The sequence below is a fragment of the Cupressus sempervirens genome, chromosome 4, assembly GCF_028749045.1.
Source record: "Cupressus sempervirens isolate cs-2001-9-10 chromosome 4, ASM2874904v1, whole genome shotgun sequence".
In the NCBI taxonomy this organism is placed as follows: domain Eukaryota; kingdom Viridiplantae; phylum Streptophyta; class Pinopsida; order Cupressales; family Cupressaceae; genus Cupressus; species Cupressus sempervirens.
In genome coordinates, this window is record NC_143121.1 from 891,334,781 (window position 1) to 891,360,882 (window position 26,102).

The window sequence follows — 26,102 nt, forward strand, 5'->3', positions numbered from 1 at the left end:
AAGACATTCTTCAATTGAAATAAATCGTAATGATTTTGCTTCATGACTTTCAACCAATACATTGCTACTCAATATTTTTAATCTATGTTTGTCTATTCTTCACTATCCATGAATGGTCATAATATTACCATGCTTCAATACCCAAAGTTTCATTACAAAATTTAATGCAATTTGGTTTTTATATTCATTTTCTCCACAATTGATTATACTAAGTGACCTATTATGTTTTTTCAAAACCATTATTGATTTAAAATTTATATCTCTCTGATTAAGTATACATTTGTTCTTTTCTTTTTTATTGGTGCTAATGCTTTCTAAATTGTTTTCCATGATTTTTTTCCAGCCATGGAAGCCTTTGATAGATATTCAAGCATTGTCGACATGAGTCCAACTTCTTTTGTAGAATCAAATCATTTTTTTGAGATAGAGTTTCAAAAGTGTGCACGAATAATTAAATAGTGTTGTACAACTATGGTAAAATCACTTGAGAATGTAGCTTTATCCATTGATCATCATGTACAAGAGATAGAGATAATGGAGATGGAAGATGTTGCCAAATATGTACGCAAGACATCTGCAAAAGTAGATGTGTTTCCATCCATGATGAAAGAGGTCTATGATGATCATATTACAAACAAAGGTTGTAATACAATTTTAATCTCTGAAGAATATGTGATGTACTTACATCATTATGGAGAACTATACACATGGTCCATATGATGATTTCACATTTTTCAATTTTTCACTTATTACTTTATCTAGATAATTGCACTAGGAGATATAGTTCTCCTTTCATCTATTATCAGAATAATAAATAAACGATTTCACTTTTTAGCTCAAATTCTTCTCAACTATACTTGCAAATATTTGATTTTTTTTTCCTTGACCTTTGTGTTTGTATTATTAAAGCTTTTACATGAGATATATCATTAATATGTTGATCATGAATTTATGTATAAAATTGATGTGTTATTTCTAACTATTAACCTACTCTAAAGCATAATATTCATTTTATACTCATTTTAAGTGCAATCATTACCTCAATAACATTTAGTAGTCCTTAATTGTACACTATTCATGCTAAGCATAATTAACATTAATCAATTGTCTATTTATAAATGTAACTAATAAAGTTATAAAACTACATAAGGAACATTGTAATCCTTATATTGCGCTATTATGCTAAGAGGCATGTGTAACAAGAACAAGTTGCCCTCCTAAATGTAACTCTAAACATAACAGTAACCGTAACTCTAACTATGGTCCTGCTCTTCTCCTAACCCTAATCCTAACCATAGTTCTAATGCTTTGTCTACCCTAACTCAAACTATAACCCTAATTGTAACTTAGAATTTAACCCTAACTCCAATTCTAACCCTATACCTAACCCTTACCCTAACCCTAACCCTTTCTCTACTCCTATCTCTAACCCTAACCCTACCCCTACCCCTACCCCTACCCCTAACACTAATTGTACCTCTAACCATGGTCCTACTTTTCCCCTACCCTAATCCTAACTCTAATTTTGACTCCAACCCTAACTCATATTCTAACAATAAACCTAAACCTAACCCTAATCTTGATCCTGACCCTAACCCTAACCCTTTATGTACCCTTATCTGTAGCCCTAATTGTAATCCTAACCTTAACCCTAACCCTATCTCTAACCCTAACCCTAACCCAAATCCTAACCCTAACCCTAACTATAATCCTAACACTAACCCTAACCCTACCCCTACCCCTAACTCTAACCCTAAATCTAGCTCTAACTCTAAATATAACTCTACCATAATTATAATATAACCCTAACCCTAACTTTAATGCCAACTAAAACCCTAACCTTAACTCTAAACTAAACCTTGACTCAACCCGTACCTTAACCTTAACCCTGATGTAACTCTATATATAACCCTAACTCAATATATAAAGCTAACCCTAACCATAACCCTAAATCTAACCCTTTCTCTACCCCTTTGTCTAACTCTAACCATAATCATAACCGTAACCCTACCCTACCCCTAACTCTAACCATTATTCTAACTCTACCATAATTGTACTTTAATATTAACCCTAGCCCTAACCCTAAATCTAACCTTAAACTTGACTCAAAACTCTAACCTTAACCCTAACTCTAATATTAACCCTAATTGTAATATTAAATCTATTTGTAACTCTAACCCTAACCCTAACAGTAATTCTAACCCAAACTCTAACTATAACTGTAACTCTATCTATAACTATAACCCTAACTATAACCCTAAGTCAAACTCATGCTCTAACCCTTAACCTAACCCTAACGTAGACCATAACCCTAACCCTAATCCTAGCCCTTTCTCTACCCCTATCTATAACCCTAACCCTAACTCTAATCCTAACCTTAACCCTAACTCTAATCCTATCACTAACCTTAACCTTACTCCTACCCCTACCTCTAACTATAAATCTAACTCTACCATAATTAGACTCTAACCCTAATCCTAACCCTAACTCTAACCTTAACCCTAACTCAAACCCTTACGCTAACCTTGACCCTGATGCTAACTCTATATATAACCCTAACTCTATATAAACATAATCCTAACGATAACCCTATGCCTAACCCTTTCTCTAACTCTAACCCTAACCCTAACCTTGACTATAACCCTACCCCTACCTCTAATTGTAGCCCTAGATCTAACTCTACCATAATTGGACTTTAACCCTAATTGTAATGGTAACCCTAACCCTAACCCTAACTCTAACCTTAACCCTCACTCCAAACTCTAACTCTAACCCTAACTCAAACCTTGACTCAAACTCAAACTCTAAATCTAACCCTAATCCTAACCATAATTTTTATGCTATTTCTACCCCTAACTCAAACTATAACCCTGACTGTAACTCAAACTCTAACCCTAACAATTATTTTAACCCTAACCCTAACTCTAATTCTAACCTTCCTAACTTTAATCCTAACACTAACACTAACCCTAACCCTAACCCTAACCATACCCATAACTCTAACCCTAAATCTAGCTCTAACTGTAAATCTAACTCGACCATAATTAGACTCTAATCCTAATTGTATCCCTCAGTTTAATCTTGACTAAAACCCTAACCCTAACTCTAACCTTAACCCTGACTCAAAACTCTAACCCTAACCTTAACCCTTACTTTAATCTTGACTAAAACCCTAACCCTAACTCTAACCTTAAGCCCAATTCAAAACTCTAACCCTAACCTTAACCCTTACTTTAATCTTCACTAAAACCCTAACCCTTATTTTAACTCTAATTCTAACTCTAGCTCAACCCTAACTCTAATTCTAACCCTAACACTAACTATATTTGTAACATGAACCCTAATTCTAACCCTTGTCCTTACCCTAACCCTAACCCTAACACTAACTAACTCTATTTCTAAACCTAACCCTAACAATAGTCGTAATCCTAAAAATAGCCCTAGCCCTAGCCCTAACCCTAACCCTAACTCTAATTGTAACTCTAATCCTAACCCTAACTCTAGCTCTAATTGTAACCCTAACCCTAACCTTAACTCTAATTAAAACCCTAACAATAACCCTAACCCTAACCCTAATTTAAATCTTAATGCTAACCCTAACTTTATTTCTAACCCTAACTCTAACCATAACTCTACTCTTGAATATAACAATTTACGTAACAATGTCCTTAAAATAAAACTAAATTAAAGTGATGCAAATAAACACTATATATAGAATTAAAAAATAAAATGTTGAAGAATAATTTTATACTAAGTTTATAGTACTACAATTTTATAGTAAGTTTATACAACTATATTTAAAAAGAAATAAATCAATCAATACTAACCTTATCAAAAATTTAAAAAACTAAAAAATACTTTTCCTATTGCACCGCGACTGCCACTAGCTTATATATACCTATATATATTACGCCGAGAGTAATCGTTCTCGAGGCACCTATTTTTTTCATAAATCCAAATTGTGATTAAAATAACCTTGCGATTAAATAAAAATAGGCACCTCGAGAACGATTACTCTCGGCGTAATATATATATATATAGGTATATAGGTATATATAAGCTAGTGTATCCAAGATTGCATAATCTAATTCTTTCTAGATAGTCATTCATAGAATCGTCATTCTTACTAGATTACCATTGACATAATCCTTCTTTCTTCTACATGGCCACTAACATTGTGTCATATTTCTTTTGGCAGTGTATTCTCATAAAAAATAATTTTGAATTGTCAAGTTTCACCACTTTGACTGAGATTGAGTTAAAAAATAGCTTGCAAAGTCATTGTTGAGTCCAGATTTTAAAAAATAGGCACATCTACATATCCCAGGGGATAAATTCTCCATATCTAGGGTGATTAATAGATGCCAATGACCTTTGGCAGTCTTGATATCAAATTTATTGAAATGACAATAGGACTCTCTTCTATTAGAAATGGCTCTAAATTTATCACATTTGATAGGAATATCTTTTAACTTTGTAACAAAGACATGTCTGCATCTTGTTTTATTGTAGCTCTCAACTCTCTATTATACTATGCCTGCAACTGTTTATAAATGTAGACTGAAGCATCAATTGTCTATCGTGCAAATGTTTTTAAGGTAGTTTCCTTTTATGACTCTAACAGCTTTTCTTTCAAGAAGAACGAGGACTGATTTAGTAGAGGTTTATGGGAATTTTAAGAAGCTCTTTATAGTTGTGTTGCTTTGACTTTCTATTTTGTTTATCGGGTCTTATTTTGAAGAAGTCTCTAGTACATTTTTCTCGTCATCTTTTTGATTGACTATTGACAAAAAAAAAATTCAATAGTATTATCTACAATTATTTTACTTGTGGTGTCTTCTATTGCCCATCTTTCACAAAGTTTCTTGTAGTGCTTTAAGATTCATAAATGATAATTTATTTTCCTCAAAATTTAAGACTCGCTCTTTCAAATGATCTAATTATTTAGGTATGCAAAAGCAATTTGTGCTCCAAAGTAAAAGCTAGTTCAGTGAAAAATAATTTTGGGTATCTATTTTTCTGTTATTGATTTTTACGAGTAAGAGCATCTAGGTATTGTATTTTTTTGGGTACTATGGATAATTTTAGCATCATCTCAAACTTGAAATTAACAAAGTTAATAATGTGCAAAACTCCTTGCAAATGTTATATTATCATTTGACTAATTAAATTGATAAATGTCAAAACAAATTTGGATCATAATAGTGAGGTCCATTTACTGATTGAAAATACAAATAGTTCCATATCCCCAACAAATAAATACATAACTGTATGGGTATCAACTCCAATAATATGCTATGGTCCAAGGTGGAGGACTTGTCATTAGCCTTTTATTTTCCTCCTCATCTAGGAACCTACCATAATATCATATCCTATCATACTTACACCTAAATTAGAATCTTGTTACTATTTTATCATGTGGTTTTTATTTTAGTATTAAAAGGCTCTCATCTTATATATAGTTGCATTATACAACATAATCTCTAGGATTGTTTTAATGACAACACCCAATATATCCATATGTCTGTTAATCAATCCTTTAGCTAAAATATGTGTAAAATATGTCAACTCTCAGAAGTTGTTTGTCATAGGATTAATTGTATTTTATTAATTACATTTAACAAAATGTATCTCTATAATTATTTTAGGTTATTGATGGATCTACTGAAAGATAAAAATATTCTAGGACACATTGCTAGGAAGAGAAGAGTCATTTGCACTCTTGTAGTTGTTTTGGTTGCCTTCGCTACATCTATAGCAGTGTTTGCACAAGAAGGTAGAAGATCAATATGTAAGCACAAAAAAGGTGAGATTCCCTTTTATAAGCATATTATCTATTCGAATGATTTCCATGATCAGATTTGAATGAGTAGAGGAGCATTCTTTCACCTAGCAACTATTCTTAGGGAAAAAGGAAGCATCACAAATATGGTGCACTTAACATTGGAAGAACAACTAGTGATGTTCCTCCATACCCTTGGCCCTAACTTGAGGAATCGTAAGATTGCCCATAACTTTGGTCACTCAGGAGAGACAATCAACAGATACTTCCGCAAGGTTTTGATAGCAATCTTGGCACTCCATGGTGATTATCTTTTGCCACCTGGTCCAACCACTCCTTTAGAAATTAGTGGGAAGGACCATTTTGATGCGTACTTCAAGGTAGATATCCTATTTGTATAGCTTGGTTTTATAAACTCTAAATCTTATTATTACATGTCCACCTGATTATAAATTTTCCTATTGTAAGATTGCATGGGAGAAATTGATGGAACTCATATTCCAGTCACTGTCGATGTCGACATTCAAGCTCCACATCGCAATAGAAAAGGCAACTTGTCACAGAATGTTATGGGTGTGTCTTCATTTGATTATAAGTTTCAATACATTCTTGATGGATGGGAGGGGTCTATTGCAGATAGTCGTGTTCTAGCATCGACTTTTTCACAATCTAGTCCATTGGTAGTCCCCCCAGGTATGTCAAATATATTTATATAATGTTTCATATGATAGTTGTTACAAAGTTATATTAATATAATTCTATTTTATGTAGGTAAATATTATTTGGTTGATGTTGGATATCTAAATGTACCTGGATTTCTCGTGCCTTATCGTTGCACACGTTACCACCTAAAAGAGTTCTCAAGAGAAAACCCCATAAATACTCTGGAAGATTTGTTTAACCACCACCACTCCTCACTCAAGAATGTAATAGAACACACATTTGGCATTTTGAAGCAACACTTTCGTATCTTGAGGCATGCGATGTCATATCAAATCATGACCCAAACGAAGATAGTTTTGGCATGTTGCATATTACACAACTTCATTATCATAGATGGAATTCCTTCTGAAATCGACATTGAGGAAGAAGATGAGCGTGAGGGGATACATGTACCAATAGTTGAGACATATGGGATGACTCAGCATGATAGAGAGGATTGTGGGAAGTTTAGAGATGAAATAGAAAAAAGGATGTGGGATAATTATAGATCTCAATCTTAGTTCTCTAAAGTGTACTATTTAGTATTAGTTGTAAACTCCTTATTGGGATGTTACATCTTTCTTTGTATAATTTCTTGGGTTTCCTATTGTAGTTGACTGAATTGGTCTTTACTTATAAAAGATACAGATCAGGTCTATTTTTGTATTGCATCATAAAGTTTCCTTTAAAACTTTCGTGGTGAGTGCATTTTATATGTTGAAATGTGGAATGTATACAATATCCTCTTTTCCTTCTTCTATGCATGGTCATTATTGTAGGATGTCAATGATAGTTGAAGTCTCTTCCATATTCCAAGTATATTAGATGTTTCAAATCCACAACCTCCTATTAATAGTGTCATTCTTGCCTCAATTTTAGTAGTCTACATACCAATCATAATTGAAGATAAATATCTAATATATAATCAAGATTATTATACTAATCTGATTTTCAATAGGGGATGTTTTAATCATCCAGCAGAAGAAGTTTGATTCTCAATGTAGATGTTGGGATGTCGGGACAGTAATATGTGTTTGGTTTTACACTAATATATGTTTAACATGAACAAATTTCCACAATCAGTTCATATCGGAGAGATGCATAATCCGGATTTGATTGTGTGCCATATTTTTGCATCAACGTTTCGAATCACACTTAGTGATCCATCATCAAGATGTGAAGAACAATCAGTCATATCAGAGAGATGCATATTTCGGATTTGATTGTGTGCCATATTTTTGCATCAACATTTCGAATCAAACTCAGTGATCCATCATCAAGATATATAGAGCTTTTGGATTTGATTGTGTGCCATATTTTTGCATCAACGTTTCGAATCACACTCAGTGGTCCATCATCAGGATATGAAGAGCTCTTCATATCCTGATGATGGATCACTGAGTGTGATTCGAAACGTTGATGCAAAAATATGGCACACAATCAAATCGAAAATATGCATCTCACTAATATATGTGTTTGGTTTTGACAATAATATATGTGTTTGGTTTGACAGTAATATATGTGTTTGGTTTTGAGTTGTTTGTTTGTCCCTAAAATGATTGGAAGAAAACTATTTTTGTTGGTCCCTAAATTATTTTATCTATAGCCTTTGTAGGTTATGTGTCTTATATATTTTTGTTGGTCCCTAAATTATTTTACCTATAGCCTTGTTGGGGCATCTTTTTTTGTAAGACTGGATAAGTTCATATCCTAGATATAAAAGTAGATATTAAATTAGCCCCCTCTATGACATGCACTTTCGTAATACCTGATGCATCTCTCATTTGTTTTTGTTTCTTGGTCAACGTAATTGGCTTTGGTGAATTTTTCCTAGTCCTCTGGAATCATTTTCTTCATATTTTGAATATGTCAAGCAAGATCATTCAAATCCGCACGACACCCTTGAAACCCTCTGCTTCCCGAACTTTATACAATGCATATGAGTGTGGGTTAACTGAATGCGCCGCCTCCAAGCAACACCAACACTCTACTGCATTTCTTTGCATCACGGAGGTTTTGCTTTTTCTGACGGAGGTTCTTGCTGAGAGGGTTTGAAATCGAAAGGATAAACAAACAGAAGGCTCAACTTAACAGTAAGGTGAGCAGAGTGGGATTCGGATTAACAGCAATGGGATTCTTCTGACATTGACGCGGATGAAACTGGCAGCATTCAATCTCAGAAGAATTTTTTACCCGGTGTTCTTTACGGTAATCTATTGGCTTGCGGGAGCAGCTTTCTCAATCCAACCATTCATTTGTTCGATCTGTAGCTACGACTTTACAGCTCAGATTCGTAGCCCCCACTTCCCACAATCCTGTAAAAGATTCCCAATACCGGCAGATCTCATTAAAAAAATGGCTGCAGAAACTCAAAAATCCCTCAAAAATCCCTCAAACACTTAATGGACGGCAGACGGCAGACAGAAAAATTACAGTCAAAGGGTATTGGGGCATGTGGAGGTCGCGGTTTCAAATCTCGGAGGGGAGTACAATAGTGTGTACCAAGTTTTGTTGAGGGTTTGACCGAAAGATCTCATAATAGTGGGACCAGGGCAGCAGACACAAGGAAATAACAAGAAACAGCGTGGGCGCTTCTGTAAGAAACAGTGGGACCAGGGCAGCAGACACAATACCAGACAGGGTTCAGATCCTAGGTAGGCCCGTTTCCAAGGGTAAAATGAAGACTGGGGCCCAGCCCACATCAAGATAGTGGCAGGCCTTAAGCCAGGGGTTTCAAGGTGCACTTTTTGGTTTTGTTTTATATATTTGCTCTTGTTAGCTTTTGTTTCGCCCTTCTTTCTTTTGATCAATGGAAAAACAAATTGAGGATACACAAATGAGAAAACAAACGGTGGATATGCAAACCATGGAAAAACAAACCATCCCATTGGTAAAAAACGGTCAAGAAATTATGGTACACTTTGAAACTAACCATTTAGGGCAAGTCAAAATGGCATCACTTGGCAAGACAGGAAAATATATCTGGGTCAATGTTAAACAGTTCAAGGGCATTTTAAAGCGTAGACTTGCTCGTATGAAAGGGTCACAGGACAAGCAAAAACACGGGCAGAGATTGCATAAACAAGTCAAAATGTGCCCTCCTCCACACTTAAGTGGTGACAGTCATCTGTATGGTAGTAATAACTTCGATGAGTCTGTCAGTTACAGCCCTACCTCCACACCTCTCGCTTGGTGCCCAGATCTTTATGTGCAAGAACTTTTGAGGGCCAAGAGGAGGTTGGAGCTCCTAGAGGCTAAGGAGCAAGAAAGTTACCACAATATACAGGTGCTAATTGCAACAAATAAAACTCTTGCAGATGATAACAACACTTTAAAAGCTCAAATCTCAACGTTGCAAGAAACACTTTTAGCCGGGAAGCTTGAATGGCAGAATATGAAGGATGAATGGAAAAACCTGAATGTGACATTGGAAACAAACAAGGTCACAGCAAATACCGAGTCATCTCATAATAAGGAGAAAACGATTCTTCACACTAGTTTGCCAGGAAAGGCAGATGGTGAAGAGAAGAGAAGGAGTTTTGCAGAAGTCACCAAAACTTGGGACAAAAACAACAAACACCCTGATATGGCAAGAGAAGAGGCAAAGATTCGTGTGAACACGCGAGACAAAGAAGTCAAGGAAAGGCAGCTTAGGGCATCCAATATAATTATCAAGGGGATAAAAGACTATGGGGAAGGCGAACATACCCTTGACCTAACGAGGGATTTCCTACAAGATGTGTTGTTGTGGCAAGGACAAATCTGCCAAGCTTGGAGGGTTGGCAAACCACACGCTGAGAGAAATAGGCCAATCAAGGTAGTCATGCTCAGCATTAGCGACAAACAAAATCTACTTAACAAAAAACAGCTTTTGTGGGGTTCTCGCTTCGTTTTAGAGGAGGATTTAACTATGAGACAACAAGTAGAAAGAAGGATGGAAATGGAAAAAATCAGAACAGCTAGAAATGAAGGCAAAAGAGCTTGGATGTTCAAGGGAAAAGCAGTTATTGCTCATTTTGGCCACCGCTACAATGAAGGGCAGCAAGAAAGCAACAAAGGTGCAACAACAAACACCTTAACAGGCAGCGATACAACAAGATCCATAATCACACCTAGCGATAATAACTCAACTTTGAGTCTTTCGCATCAAAATAAATAGCAATCAAGCTTAACCCAGGCGTCCTTAAGTTTAGTTTGTTGGAATTGCAGAGGTTATCCGTGGAGACGTGGGCCTGGGTTAGGGCCTATTGCGGAAGGCAAAGACATTATTTGTCTCATAGAGACACACGAGCATGAGGGATGTAAGACCCCATTGTTTGAAGGCTACTGGAAGATGGCAGTGTGGAATGAGGCAGCGGGAAATGGTAAAGGTTATGGAGGTATAATGGTTCTAGTAAAAGAAAAAGAAGGTCGTGTCATTCAGCTGGAAAAGACTGATTCTAATAAACAATTTATATGGCTCAAAATCGTGGAAAATAACACTCTTCTCAGGATTGCAGCTTGTTACTTTGCTCCACAAGTATCTAAAATTTATAAAAAGTGTGGTTTAGATCACAATGACCCTTATGCTACGTTAAAGAAAGATGTTGTTTTTTCACAACGTGGGGATGTCCTTCTCGTTGGAGATTTCAATGCTAGGACAGCAAATTGGCAAGCAAGTATTTTCAGCTCCGAAGTAAATGATAACCCTATTTGGCTCACAGAAGAGAGAAATCATCCATGGGATAGAATATCCGAAGATGCTAAAGGCTGCAATCATTTTGGGGAAGAATTGATCACTTTGTGTGGCACATTTGATCTAATAATCTGTAATGGTTTGGCTAGATGGGCTAAGTCGGGCAATTTCACTTGCAACACATACAACGGGGCAAGTGTGGTAGACTATGTAATTTGTTCGCAGCATTTGTATAACAATATTGAAGAATTTGAAATTGGAGAGCACATTTGGGATCTCAAATCAGATCATAGACCACTGTACGTAAATTTGTATTGGGCAAAGGATAGACGGATTGGGGCAAAAATTCAAGGCCCTCAACACCCACCTTCTCAGGGTTGTTAACTTCAGAAAATAGTAACACTTTCAGGGCTGCTCTTGAGGAACTTTGTATGGGACACCCTATGTATAAGCATGGTGTTAATAGTCATGATTTATCAAATCTGATTCACAAGGCTCTTTCAAAATGCAAGAGAGCAAAAAATAGAAAATCTGAAACTAATTGTTTTCCAGCCAATGCATGGTTTGATAAGGAATGCAAGAGGGCTAGGAGAAATCTAAGGGAGTCAAATAAAACTAACCTTGACATTAAGACCTACAAACAGATCCTAAAGAAGAAAAAAATCGATTTTATGTCCACAAGGAGAGAGGAGCTAATTTTCTTGGGCAGAAATAACCCCAAATGTTTTTGGAAAGAACTCCAACCAAGGAGGAAGCAAACTGAAAATAATATTACTGCCACCCAATGGTTTGATTATGCTAAGAAACTTTATGAACAAGAGGGTGGAGTGGGATAGCCACCTTTGGTCAATGATACCACAAATATTTTTACTGTGCAAGAGATAGAGACAGGGATTAAGAAGTTGGGTGGAGGCAAAGCAAAAGACCTTGTTGCGCTTCAAGCTGAATATTTGAAGTGGGGTATGAAAACTCTTGCACCGCACATCACTGAAATCTTCAACAAAATCTGCCAGGAAGGGTTTCCGAAAGATTGGACAATCAACCTTGCAATACCACTTTTTAAGAGTGGTGATGTTAACAATCCCTCCAACTACAGGACTATAATGATCAATCCCCTCTTTGCTAAACTTTTTGGCAGTATGATAGAAACTAGGATCAGCAAATGGGCAGAAGAAAATCATAAACGTGCTAAAGGGCAAGCTAGTTTTAGGCCAAAGCACTCGACAGTGGATCACTGTGTCACTCTGAGACACATTATTGAAAAAGAGTGGGAGAAAAAAGAAGAGGTTTTTTGTTGCTTTGTTGACTTCAAAAAGGCTTTTGATACTGTTCCGAGAGACAAGCTTTGGTTGAGGATGGAAGAATTGGGGATTCCTCGGCATCTCAGAGCTGCTGCTCATAGAATGTACGAAGAGGTGAAAGTCAAAATCAGAACTTCAGATGGCATTTCAGAATGTTTTAGGAGCGATATCGGGGTCAAACAGGGCTGCCCTTTATCCCCTACTTTATTTGGTTTATATATTGACAAACTGGAAGAGTGGTTAAACACGCAAGAGCGTGAAGGCATTCAGCTAGGGGAATTTGTTATAAAGCTACTCCTATATGCGGACGACCTCATTTTAATTGCCAAATCTGCTTGTGGTTTGCAAGACCATCTATCTTCTCTTGAGCGCTTTTGTAGAATGGTGGGGATGCAAGTCAATATCAGCAAAACCAAGGTTATGATTTTCTCTAATAATAAAAAATAGCATCAACATGAATTTTATTACAATGGAAGTGTTCTCGAAGAAGTTGCGGAATATAAATACCTTGGCATCGATTTCAACAAAAAACTAAGCTGGTCTAGCTGCAGGTATAAAAGGACATTAGGTGGATGGAAGGCTTTCTACGCTCTTCAGAATAGGTGCCGTGAAGCGGAGTTGTGGGATTGGAAAACTATTCAAACCTTGTTTGGTCTTCTTGTGCTGCCAGTTGTTCTTTATGGGTGTGAATTATGGGCCAGCAGCACTACTATAGCACAATGGAAACAAATCGAAGGAATCCAAAAGCGCTTGATTACAAGCAAGTTTAAAATTAAAAGCACTGTTCCATATGACATCATGCTAAGTGAAATGGGGGCTGCGCCTATTGAGGCACTTGCTATGGTTCGCCTTTTAAGCTATCTAAAAAGAATCGAAAAAATGGAAGAGGATAGATGGCCGAAAGTTGTCTTTAGTGACACTATGTAAGCGAAAAAGGACATGGATGCAACAAAACATCAAGTGGATGAGTAAATGGAATATTCATTTCAATATGTGCCCCACAAGTAATAAAGAAATAAAGGTCTTTGTTATGGAGAAATTCTACAAGAGAAATTGGGGAAGCGAGATTGGGAGGAAGAAACTATATTATATAAATGAGTTCAACCCCACTTGTGATCAACTCGAAAAAGTGTACATAGGAGCCAACATTTCTTGGAGAGCTAAAATTCTTATTGCTCAGCTGAGAACCAACTCTCACCAACTTCGTTGTGAGACCGGGCGTTGGAAGAGGCCAAAGGAGGCTTGGGAAGAGAGAATTTGCAGATTTTGCAATTCTGGGAAAGTGGAAACTGAACAGCACTTTATTCTAGAATGTGAGGCCTACAAGGATAGCAGGGATAAGTTTGCGGATACTATATGTGACAGTTCTTGGCATAACCTGTTTAACGAAGAGTACATTGAGCAATTGGGGGGGCTCATCATTAGTCTACACAAGAGGCGAACAGCGCTACTTAAGTCTGGTTGAGTTGTCTTGCTGTCCCATAGGCTATTTTTGGCCTCGTGGACGTTAAAATTTTATCTATCTATCTATCTTCAAATCTTCCAATGCTCTGAGGCATTCAAGTTGTTTCTCCCCCATTTTTTCATATTTGGACGGCACATATGCGATAGTGGACAAGACTCCCAACATCGAGTTAATCTGACCTACTTGTTGGACTGTTTCTGTGACAACTTTTATCTCGCGATGCAACTTTTCGTGTAACAAAAGACATCCCTCCAATTTTAAGTATTGCAACTTTGACAGATTGTCAATGCTATGAGGAAGTTCATTTAACTTGTAACATTCTCCTAATTAAGTGTTTCAACTGTGAAAGCTTGCCAATAGCATGAGGGAGTTTATTAAACTTGCAACAACCCTCCAAGCTTAAGTATTGTCGTTTTGATGGGTCGCGAACTGTTTTAGGTCGTGAATCTAAATTCTCACATTTTCTCAAATTTAAACACTGCAACTGTGATAGGTTACCGATTTTTCAAGGGAGATCATGTAGAACGTCACAACATTCCAAATTTAAATGTTGAAGTTGTGACAGATTGTCAATACTATAAGGGAGTTTCTCTAAACATCCACAGCCTTCTGAATTTAAGTCCTGAAGGTGTGACAAATAGCCAATGGTATAAGGTAGTTCATTTAAATTTCACACCCTTGCAAATTTAAATGCTCTGGTTGTGACAAATTGCAAATTGTATCAGGGAATTTATTTAAACTTCGACACCCTTCCAAATTCAATTGTTGCAGCTTTGGTAGGTTGTCAATCGTACTAGGGATTTTACTTAACTATCCACACTCTTGCAAGTTTAAGTGTTGCAGTCGTGATAGATTGGCAATCGTACCATGAAATTTTCTTAAGCTTGAACGGTAGCTCAAGTCCAAAATTTGCAACTTTGATTGTTCGCCATTGTGTTTCTTCAATTGTCGGATGTTACTCACAAATTTCCCATTCACCCTAAACTTCTTTGTTAGGGATTTTTAGTTTTTAATTGCAATCCCACAATTTGTCAACGTTAACCATATTAGACTTCAAGGAAGCTTGGCTAGCATACCTTTTGTCATGCCTTCAATTGGTAGATCCTGCATGTGAAGAAAGTGAAGAAAGGGCCTGCACAACATTTTGAGGCTTCCAAGAGTCTTGATTTCCACTGATCCAAAGGCGAGAGAAATTTCTTTGTTTGGATATGATACCTGAGCAACAACCTTCTCTTGGCTACCCCTTTTTTCATTTTTAGCAATGTCCCACCCCATTTCTTGTAAATGGTCGGGCATTTGAAATACATTGTTATCATCAATTTTAATTAGTAACTTCATGGAAAGATTAAGTAGAGCAGTCTCTTCCATTTTATATTACAAGGATTTCTAGAAAACAATGGGAAATCTTTCATTTTCTCCAATGTAAAAGCAGGCAATGTCGACAAATATATCTTTTTCATGACCAGTGAGACTAGTAGAACTGATGTAAAGTATTTTGTGGATGGTTGTTTTCATGACTACTAAGACCAGTAGAACTTATGTAAAGTATTTTGCGGATGGTTGGGTTGAGAGCAATGTTCCCCTTGACAAGTACTTTTTCCCAAGAATTGGCTCCTGGCTTATGAGATAAGGAAGTTCCAATCACTTCTATTGAAAGAGGATGCTCTGTACAAGCTTCCACTATCCTTTCAGACTCAATTTTGTATTCTGGACTTGGAGGAGATGCTTTGTGGAACAACTTTCCTTCTCCTTATGGTGCTACCAATATTATTTTTGCTTATGTTTTTTAAAATCTGAATAGCAGTCACGGGCATTGCTTGAGGCACTTACACTATTCGAATCCTAGATAGGGTTGAATGTTGGAGTCTTGGAGTCTCTGTCTGAGTTTGCAAACTATGGTAGTTGTGTTAGATTATGTGTCTAAATTGGACATATAATATAACTGTACGAGATATTTTCTTCAACTTTTCAAGTTTCATTACAGAGGGAAACCAACGTTGTGTTTTTTCTTTGAATCAACTGATCTGGGATTTTTTCTAAATTAATCCAAATGTTAAATAATATTTTATACCGAATTCTTAATTAAAAAATTAGTTATCAAAAATTAGTAAGGGATTTGATCTTCCATTTCCTTAAGGGCCCGTTTGGTGAGCGGAATAGGAATACGTATTCCAAAAATTGTGAATCCCTTGTTTGGATGCACCAAAACAGGATTGGAATACGAAGCAAAAATGGAATATGTATTCCATTTTTGGCCCAAAATTGGGGTTTTGCAATTCCACCAAAATAGGTGGTATTGGAATACGTATTCCTATTCCATTTATTTTAATTTTAGAAAACATAAATTTTCGGGTCCGCGAATTCCCATCAAATATTCGCTGAACCAAACGGAGAACAGGAATACGTTCTATTCCGGAATACGTATTCCTATTCCGCTCACCAAACGGGCCCTAAAGAGTTCAATACACTCTTGCAACTCGTATGGAAGCTCTATAGACAAAGAGGTTGTTGGTGGGTGCACTATCAACGATGAGGTTGTTGTTGGATTCTTGGAACTATTGAAGCAACTCTTCCACTTTGTCAACCAGTTGCCCATGGTAATACCAGCTGCATCTCCCAATATGCTTGTCAGTATCTAAGTGTGTTCCCACTAGTTTTCTATCCAGGTACTTGAGTCTCTGCATTTGCATCAGACCTATTCATGAATCTGCATGGTGGTGATTGGGCTTTTCTCTTGTACTTTCATTGTTGGGCATGTCAAATTTGTTGATGATTTGCAAGCATCCATCTTGCATAATTATTTGCCGAATGCGGGCAGTGAAAAAGCTTCCAAATAAAAGATACAGGGGCCCAACTGTTAAATAATATTTTTTTTAAAGTTGTAGCCACAATAACAAAAGACGGACCATAAATCCTTTCATTTGCTGCAATTTAACATGTCACCTTGTCTTTCATTGTAATTTTTACGTGTTTGTGATAAATCTTTATCAGCTAGGAATGATAAAGCATGAGCATTATAAAATTAAATGCATATGATGTGTAAGGATAGGTTGTATTGTTTAATGTTCTGATTTATTAATGTCTTTGTTCCTTTTTCTGTAGCAATTGATGTCATACACAGCATTGTTAATGAGCATGGACAATGATGAGTTTATTCGTGTCACTGAGACACCTTTGAATCAAGTTGTTCAAACAACTTCTTCCTCCAAGAAGGTATTCTAGAAGCCGCTCATGGAGCGTAATTTTTTAGACGTACTGCATGAACAAGTCAACCTCAGAAGGAAAGGCGAGGGAGGCTTTAAAAAACAAGCGTGGACAGTCATTGAATGAAAGATCAACGGAGATCTAAACATGAAATTGTCCATGGATAATTTCAAGAACAAGTTGAAAACTTGGAAGCAAGGGTACAAAATAATGAAAGAGTTGAAAGGTACTAGCGGTTTTGCCTAGAATGAGTCAACCCAATCTATAGATGCTGATGACAGTGTTTGGGAAGAGCTCTTGAAGGTAACATGCTCATTCAAATGTTTTTTCCTTATTTAAATATTAGTTATTAGCAATGATTGTAAAAAATGTAACTCGATTTTTATGCCAACATGTAGAGGAAGGAGTTTTAAAATGCCAAAGTGTTTAAGAGGCAATTATTTCAGTACTATAATGACTTAGCCTCAATTGTGGGGAATGACATGGTTGAGGGTGCCACTATTGCAACAACACAAGAAACTAAAGAAGGGCACAATATGGATGAGACCGTAGATTTTGATGATGATTATGAAGGTATCCATACACCTATTCGAGATACTGCTAATTTGGATGATGAAAATATGGATATTCCTATATCGAATCAGTGCAGTGCAGCAAGTGGGAAACATACCTATTCAACATCATCATCCAGAAGGCTAAAGAGAAAGAAGGCAAGTAAGGCTAGTTCCATAGATGGGATGTCTCATTCAATTGATAAGCTAAATGAGACCCTCCTTAAGCCTCAAGTTATCAAATTGGGTGAAGAGCATAAGCTAAAATATTTACAAGATGTTTATTCTGCACTAAAAGCAACTAGTGAACTTGGTATTGCTACTTTGAGTGCGGCATTTGATACCTTTGTGGTTGATCCTAATAAAGCCAAAGGGTTCTTGATAATGAATGAAGAGGAGAGAGAAGAAAATGTCTGAATAAAGTTTTTGGGGCTTTAGTACTTTTTTTGTTGTTCACATACTTTTGAGATCGGTTTGTTCGGTTTGATATCTACAAGATGTTGAAAAAATTTGGTGGCTCACATCCCATTTGATGGATGCGAGCAAGGATTTTTTCAGATTTTTGACAATTGTTTTAAGATTGTTATTTTTAACGTACTTTTGAGATCCACATGATATAAATGGTCAACGCATAGTCTTTTTATGCATAGAATGTTTTTATTTTATTTTTCAGTTCAGTTTAGTTTAATTCAGTTTAGGAGAATCACACAAAGTTGGTGGGTATCTCAACCTGTAATGAATCCAACTTGGTCATGCTTTCTGATTTGTTTTTCTTTTCATTGCAAAAGAGGCGATTGTTAAGGCATCTACTTTCTTACTAATGGCTATTGCTATCTCAGTACTGGCAGACTACAACAACCAATTTTATATTGATATTTTAAATATACTTTGTGCTCTAACATTTTGTAAATTTTACGAAGATTGTAGAGTCGGGTTTTCTATAAAATATTACTGCTTAAAAATCTGTTGATAAGCACCAATAGGCTATGCTTTTGCTACAATTTTGTGCCAACAGCTATGGCCTTTTCTAGGTTCTCCTTTTAGAAAATTATCAAGTTTTTGTAAACTAATGTACTTCTTCGTAAATCCATGTGAAGGGATATTCTATATTCTACTACGTTTGCTAAGAATGTTTAAAATGATTGCTCATGTATGACTTGATCAAAACATTAGTGTAGCATGTTATCTAGCATTTTCCTATAGAGAGCCAAATTATGCACAATTCAATTAGCATTGCATTAAGTTCCTATGAGATTATGAAATCCAATTCAACAATAATTCTATATTACTGCTTATAAATTTGTACATGAGAAATCAAAGCATCATTTGTTTAATCCTGCTGCGCCCCTATTGATAAACTTTAAAATTTCAGCCGTATCATCTTTAGAAATTCAAAGCCATATCTTTCCATTGCCTTCTTGTTCTTATTGATAAAGAAAACATGAGGCTATTTTTATGTTCTGCTATTACTGATAAATCAGCAAACTTTTCTCATTTATGAGGATCCTAAAGCACTCAACAAGTAGTTATGCTTTCAGTCTTTCAGCACATGCCCTTGTAACGGCCAAGCACAAACCTCTATAAATCAAAATTTCCACCAGTGAACCTACATTCTATTGTCTTTGCTTTCAAAATACCATTGCTGGGTCATACATGCCCCACCTTTGACAAGGACATCCAGTTATATTCCCCTTTTTAGACATGTACTTGTGATTCATGGCAATCTTTGTATTTATTTACAAACTATCTTATTGTTTCTTACATAACATTTATACTTTACTACATTTATCAATGAATGCTTACGTCCATGTTTGGCCATAGCACAAATTAAGATATGATGCATTATTTTTTAACATACAATTCATGGCTTTGAGAGTTGTGCCAAAATTGCCCTTGTGGTGTTGGGTTGTGCATATTAAAAGTGTCACACACAAATAAAAATCATAGACGTCAATTTTGGTGTTGTCCTGCAAGTAAAAAGGTTAGTAATGACATGTTATATATTGTGTTTCAAATTAATGATATGTAACTCTTTAGTATGAACTAATGTATATTTTGTAATATAGGAGAACGATGGTTGTGGGCATTTCAATAGGGTTGATATTTTCTCTACAACTGCACATAAGGAAAGAAAGGAATGGAAAATGTGTAAGACACGAGAGATGGCCAGGGCTGACATTGCTTCAACGACCAATCTGCAATATTTGATAAAGGACATGAGTGTAAAATGTGTAAGGCACAAGAGGCTGAAATAATATTTTTATGCAGCCTTCTATGTGTAATTATTAGCCTCTTATTTGGCCTTGTATATTGAAACCTTTAAGCGACAATGAGCTTATAAAGATAGAACTTTACTACATGTTTTATCAATTACCTTGATATGCTTATTTTGTATACATACATTTGGGTAATTTTTTGTAATGTCACGACACTTTATAAATTATAGCAGTTTTCTTGTTTTGGAGCACATATTTTCCATGTCTAGCACAATTGTAATGATAAAAAATGACTAAAATCATATATGTGTAACATAAATTTCAATCACATTTTAAATCATGCTAAAATGATGTATTACGAACACATTTCATTCATCTAAATTTATTTTTTTAAATGCTTATTCACGTTGGTATTCCAGTTCTAGAAATGTGCAACCAAACGGAAGAAATGTGTATTCTCGTAGCTCCCATTTGGTTGCAGGCATAGGAATTGAAGATTAGAATTGAAAATGGGAATGGGTATGGGAACAGAGAATGGGAATGGAAAATATGTATTCCAGTCCCATTTGGTTCACTTGGAATTTGTAGATGGGTATGCATGTAACGGTGGTGTTCAATATGGGGCTTCTTGTGGTTGTCAGGAGAAAGAAGTTGAGGAAGGGCTTTTGGAGTCGATTATTTTTAAAATGAAGAAAGAGGGGTTTCGTGTTTCGGATTTGGTAGAACCCGAAGATGCAATTTATGAGAGTAATGAAAACGTTAGGTATGGAAATGGCAGTAAACTAGGGTGGAAAAAGCCTCTAAGGCCTCCTACAACACCCACAGATTCCTCAACAGGGAGAGATATGAAGGGTAATTCCGATAGAGCTTTGTTAAGAAGAGTGGTCAAATTAGAGAGAACGAGAATTTTGAGAAGGTAGAAGGTTAGGAAGCCGTCTTCAACTAAAACCAATGTCTGGGCTCTGTTATTTACAGTTTTCTTCTTTGTTATTGTGATCACTCAAGGTGGTCTCTAGCCACTGGTCGCTTGCTTCATGCACATTCACTTTTGACCTTGTACATTGTTCCTTTTGATGTCTTCAGTTTTAGATGAGCGAGAGTTTTCTTACCATCATAAAAGGCTCCCATGGACCCGAACAATTATACATTTTGCCAAATTTTGGGAAAGTGAGATTGGGAAAGGGAATGGCCCATTCCAATCACAAGTTCTTTTGGGAATGGATAAAAGCCCATTTTGGGCTAAAATAGGAATTCATAATCCTATCATCCATTCCCATTCTGTGCACCAAACAAAGAATTAAAAACGTATTCTAATTTTCTAATCCTATTCACATCGTATTCCAGCAACCAAGCAGGCCCATAATGAATTCTTGGTGAACCAAATAGTCCCAAATCGAATTCCTAATATCGTAATCTGGATTTCAAATTCCAAAATCCCAAATCAAAGATTTTGAATGCCAATTCTGAAATCATAGTCCTGCAACCAAACAAACCCTAGGGTCCATTTGGATCATGGATTTGAGCAAGAATTAGAATTCAAAATTCTCAAAAACTCCTAATCCACTGTTTGAGCCTGCAAAATGGGAATTAGAATTTGGGAAAATGTGGATTTGGCATCCCTATTTTACCCCCAAAACAAGAATTCCATCTCCCCTCAAAATACTTGATAGTTGGAATCCACATTTTAAATCCCATTTTTTTAAAATGAGGATTCCAAAGAAAGTGAATCAAACCCATACACGACATTCAATAGTAACGCCATTAAGACATTTTCATTCGCTAAGATCCTTGGTAGCTCAAGTCGTAGGGGGACACATTCAAACTCAATCTCCCTCGATTGCCTTTGCTTGATGTTTCTGGGTACAGTTGTTTTGAAGTGTAGAGACAACAGTTGTAAATCAGCATTGCAAAACAATTGCTTCAGGGATTTGTGGTTCAAGGATGTGATGCATTACTGCTGATATCTTCAACTGTAGAGCACAAGGCGGAGATGGATGCGAACAAAAATTTGTCCTTGTCCGAAGACGGATTTGACGTTGTCAGCCAAGCAAAGATCGCCATTGAAGTGCAGTGCTCGGGCATTTTCTTTTGCACGGACATCATGGCTATTACAACCAGGGATGTTCTGAATCTAGTGATTTACACAGTTTCAGTCATTTGTTGATTTGTTTTGGTACTAGTTGTGGAATGGTTTTTGATTGTTGATAAGAATATTTAGTCATTGGAAAAGACTTATAGCCAAAATAAATTTTGGAAATCGTAATTCTAGATTTCAAGTTCCACAATCCCAAATCTAGGATTCTGAATGCCAATTCTCAAATCATATTCCAGCAACCAAATGGGTAATGGTAATCAAAATACCTTCTACAGAAAATATGCATACTTCATACCACGGTTTAATGACACTTGAACAAAAACCCTTTTCAATGTTTGACCACCTCCACGATTTGCATTCTTGTATTTCCCAAAAGCCTTGAAAGAAAGAAGTTGTTTCAAGGGTATGAAAAAAATTGAACAATAAATGAACATTGTCTACTGTCACATTTTTTAATAGATGTCATCTATTGCTCTTGTACTCGTTATATTTATATCAATAATACTGGATCTCATTGAAAAAAGCATTCTGTATTTTTCTTTTTGAACTTGATCTAGAGTTGAAACAACAATATAATGGTTGTTCATAACAAAAGTATGCATGTTGGATTGTGCCCGTAAACACATTCAACCAACCAATAAAGTAAGTGATGAATGATGATGTGTCCCATTTAGACCATCTACCGCAACCAAACAACTAATAAAGAAAATGATAATAGTGCAAGTCCCCCGCAAATTCTTTAAGCTTAAGCAACCCATACATTGTTGTGAAACTGTTCTCACGCTGTCGGTATTTTTGTGCTCTTTCCCTGTCCAATCTTTCCTTGGACCGTCTTTTTTTTCATTGTAATTATAGCATTAATCATTAAAAACAATATTTTTATACAAAGATTATTCAAACGAACGATAAGGCAAAATTGAGCCATCATTAACTGCCTTGTTTTTTAAAAGGTTCTTATTAAAATCAACATGAAAACATTAAAATTATCAACTGTGCAACAGTAAGTTTCGAACATCATGCTCCCTCAGCAAAAATATTACATTTTACCTCGATTAAAAAAAGTTTATATATTGTCAATTTGTCACCACCATATATGCTAATTGTTGTTCCTTTTGACACAAAATAAAATTCATTGTTTGAGAAAGTTCATTGAATCTGTTGAGTAAGACTATATTGAAAAAATAGTTGCTTGACTAAAAACATTACTAATCCACTTACTCGCGCCGAAACAGTGCTTTGCCCCTAGAAGATCCAGTCAATCGATTCAATATTAATGCATTGCCAACTGCTGAGAGCTGCTGCAGTGTCCGGAGCTTAATGTGCTTTGTCCGCACCTCCGTCCTGCCCATTCAGTATTGTAGTTGCATAAACGACTAGTGAATGAACATCAATCGCACTGAGATCTTCAGTTGCCTCCGATTGTTCATGCATGTCTAGAACTTGAGAATTAAAGTATATTCATTTTCAAATTTATAAATGAGAGAAAATTACTTGTGATGGACCATTTTGAAATGTATTATTGAAACAGCAAACTGCTAGAAGACTGCAGAATTAAAATTAAAATTCATTAAATCAGTCATGTGGTTCGACTGCTACATAACTACTACATGTTGTCCATAGGGATAGGGTCCAAGGGGTTTACAATGCACCACAAACCAGAGCTAGATGTCTTAATGTGAAATGGATTCCCTAAGCTACGAATAATGGAGGATAGCTGTCCAGTAGTTTTGATGTCAAATGGATTAGTTAATTCTCGTGGTCGCGTATGTTCTGTGGATCAACAATATAAAGCTGAATATGTAATGAACAGGGAATCAGAAATGGAATGAAATATTGCAATTTGTCTGGCAAATAAGTTGCACAAATCAGATTACCAGATAGAGAAGCAGTAATAAATGTTTTCACTATGTGGCAACTAAATTGGGATTGTTAGATAGAAAAGCTAGTTATAAATGTTTACACTATTTGGTGGCTTAAGTGCACAGTTTGAATTGCTATATATAAAATCTAGTTTTATTTTTAAGTATTTGGAAAACAAAGTGCACAAATCAGAAAACTAGATAGAAGAGCTAGTTGTATATATTTTCAGTATCTGGAAAATAAAGTGAAAAATCAAATTACTAAATAGATAAACTAGTTTTAGAAAAGTAAAGAACATAAAGTTTGCGCAAACAAATAGGTTCCTCCATCCTAAAAACCTCTCCACATAACTTCAAGGGATGTATAGAACCAGTACCAGAGTCTGCATGAAAAAATGCAATCAAGAATAGAATGGTGAGATATCAAGTTATAGATCCGAGAATAGAATAGTGAAAGCTCAAGTTATAGATCCAAGAATAGAATTGTCCTCTTTCTATATCTTGGTTAAAAATGAGATACACTACTTTATTTTACAAATTCTTTTGCCCGTAACCTTATTATTTCAAAGTCACCATTATTGACTTGTCATAATTGGGAACCAGGAAACAGTCTCCAAATGTGGCAGGTACAAAATAACCCTATTGAGATCATCAATGTGAGTATACATCTTCAATTGATAAATAGGTAGGACTGAAAATAGAGACAAATAGAAACCAGCAACCAATTAATATCTTCCCTCCATAAGATCAAAACTTGGACACAACCATGCAATGGAATCTAGCTACTTGTATTAGCAACCTTGTATCATCACAGATAAATCTTCAATGGGAAACTGAGATCTACTGAAGAATTCTGGAGTCCGCTTCACCCTGCTCAAAGTCCAGCAAATTTCAGATAAGATGTATCTTACTAAAAAAAATACAGCATAACATTTATGCTGCTGTTATCAAAATGCAGTTGAGACCAAAACATATTGTCATAGAGTTCTGATTCAGCAATCCGAGAATTTCACCCCATATCACTCATCTTGTTCAAGAGCACATCACTACCCACTAATCTATCCATTCATCTAATTACATGCACATGTGAAAAATAAAGTGGAAAATTTGGATATCCATTTAGATACAAGATATGCCAGTAAGCCTCTCTCATAGATTTTGTATGTCATCAAAGTCTGTCTTCACTCCCGACAGTTCAAGCTACTAATAGTTGTAACACCTAATGCATTAATGATACCCATATTCACAACTAAAATGTAATTTAAGCTATGTCCACAGAATTTCTAGACAACCAGCAGGAAACTTAGGGATGCACTTCTAGTAGAGTAGCGAGTAAAAGGTCTTACTTTTTAGGGGATAGCAATTAAAAATTAGGGGAAATTTAAAAATACAGGAAATATTCAAATGTTGATATGATAAGCAATTCATGGTATTTATTATACAGCCATAATATGAAACGTATAAATAAACAAAACCTCAATATCTAATCAGTTGAGCTTTCATTAACAATGTAAACATAAAACAAATGAAAAGGCCAAAAGATTACAACTAAAAGATGGCATAAAACTAGAAATATTAATTCTATACCTCTGCCTCATCTTTGCCTATATCAATATAAATGCTTGAATCAAAGTTATGAACAAAACAAGGAACTGCCTGATCCAGTGGAACCCCAAACCAATCCCTCCTATGCCACCTTCCAATCAATACTCTCGAGTTTATCAGTCTTAAAAGTTACAAAGAACTATGAAGGACACCAATTTCTCCACTCATCAAATGTAAGCCTATTCCCTAACATGACTGAATGATTAGCTCTGTGAAGATCAATTCCTCTCTACAACATGGGAACTAACAACTTGTGAAAGGGGGTGAGCAGAAAGCATCATTGAAAACAAGAAATCCAACAATCTTCTCTGCATACATTTGCATAAAATTGAGCTTGCGTAGCTCTATCTATTCTCGTCTCTAGTTTATTAAATTGTGGACTGTAGAAAGGTTATTGACACAAGTGACATAGAGCAATATAACATAAATTCAGTTGTACCAAGATGACATTCATTACTAGTACCAAAATACCAAAATGGCGAGGAAATGTTATTACTTTACTGATTACCAAAAGCATGAGTCCATCATCCATATTCCAAAGTTCTTATATAATAGTCAGTTGGTTGGGAAAACCAATGGACGCATCCCCTTGCTTCCTAACTACCCTTTCCCAACAAAGCCTAACTAGCTCTAACTACAACATTAAT

At 35.8% G+C, this 26,102-nt stretch overlaps 1 protein-coding gene and 1 long non-coding RNA gene across 3 annotated transcripts in view; one reads left to right on the top strand and one right to left on the bottom strand.

The window, feature by feature from the left end:
• Nucleotides 1–8,310: 8,310 nt before the first annotated feature.
• LOC149564265 (uncharacterized) lies at nt 8,311–20,147 on the top strand. Its single transcript, XR_016364175.1, has 2 exons — nt 8,311–9,222; nt 19,747–20,147. It is a non-coding gene; the product is annotated as an uncharacterized LOC149564265 (long non-coding RNA).
• Nucleotides 20,148–24,246: 4,099 nt separating this feature from the next.
• The window catches only part of HINT3 (histidine triad nucleotide-binding 3), a 156,452-nt gene continuing 154,596 nt past the window's right edge, over nt 24,247–26,102 (bottom strand). Inside the window, exons 8-9 of one of the 2 annotated variants that reach the window (XR_016364176.1) lie at nt 24,650–24,720; nt 24,247–24,541 (exon numbers count right to left, since the gene is read on the bottom strand). The gene's annotated coding sequence lies outside the window, so the exon portion shown is untranslated. Of the gene's footprint in view, nt 24,721–26,102 lie in introns of both variants that reach the window. The other variant, XM_089827305.1, reaches the window with a different exon arrangement.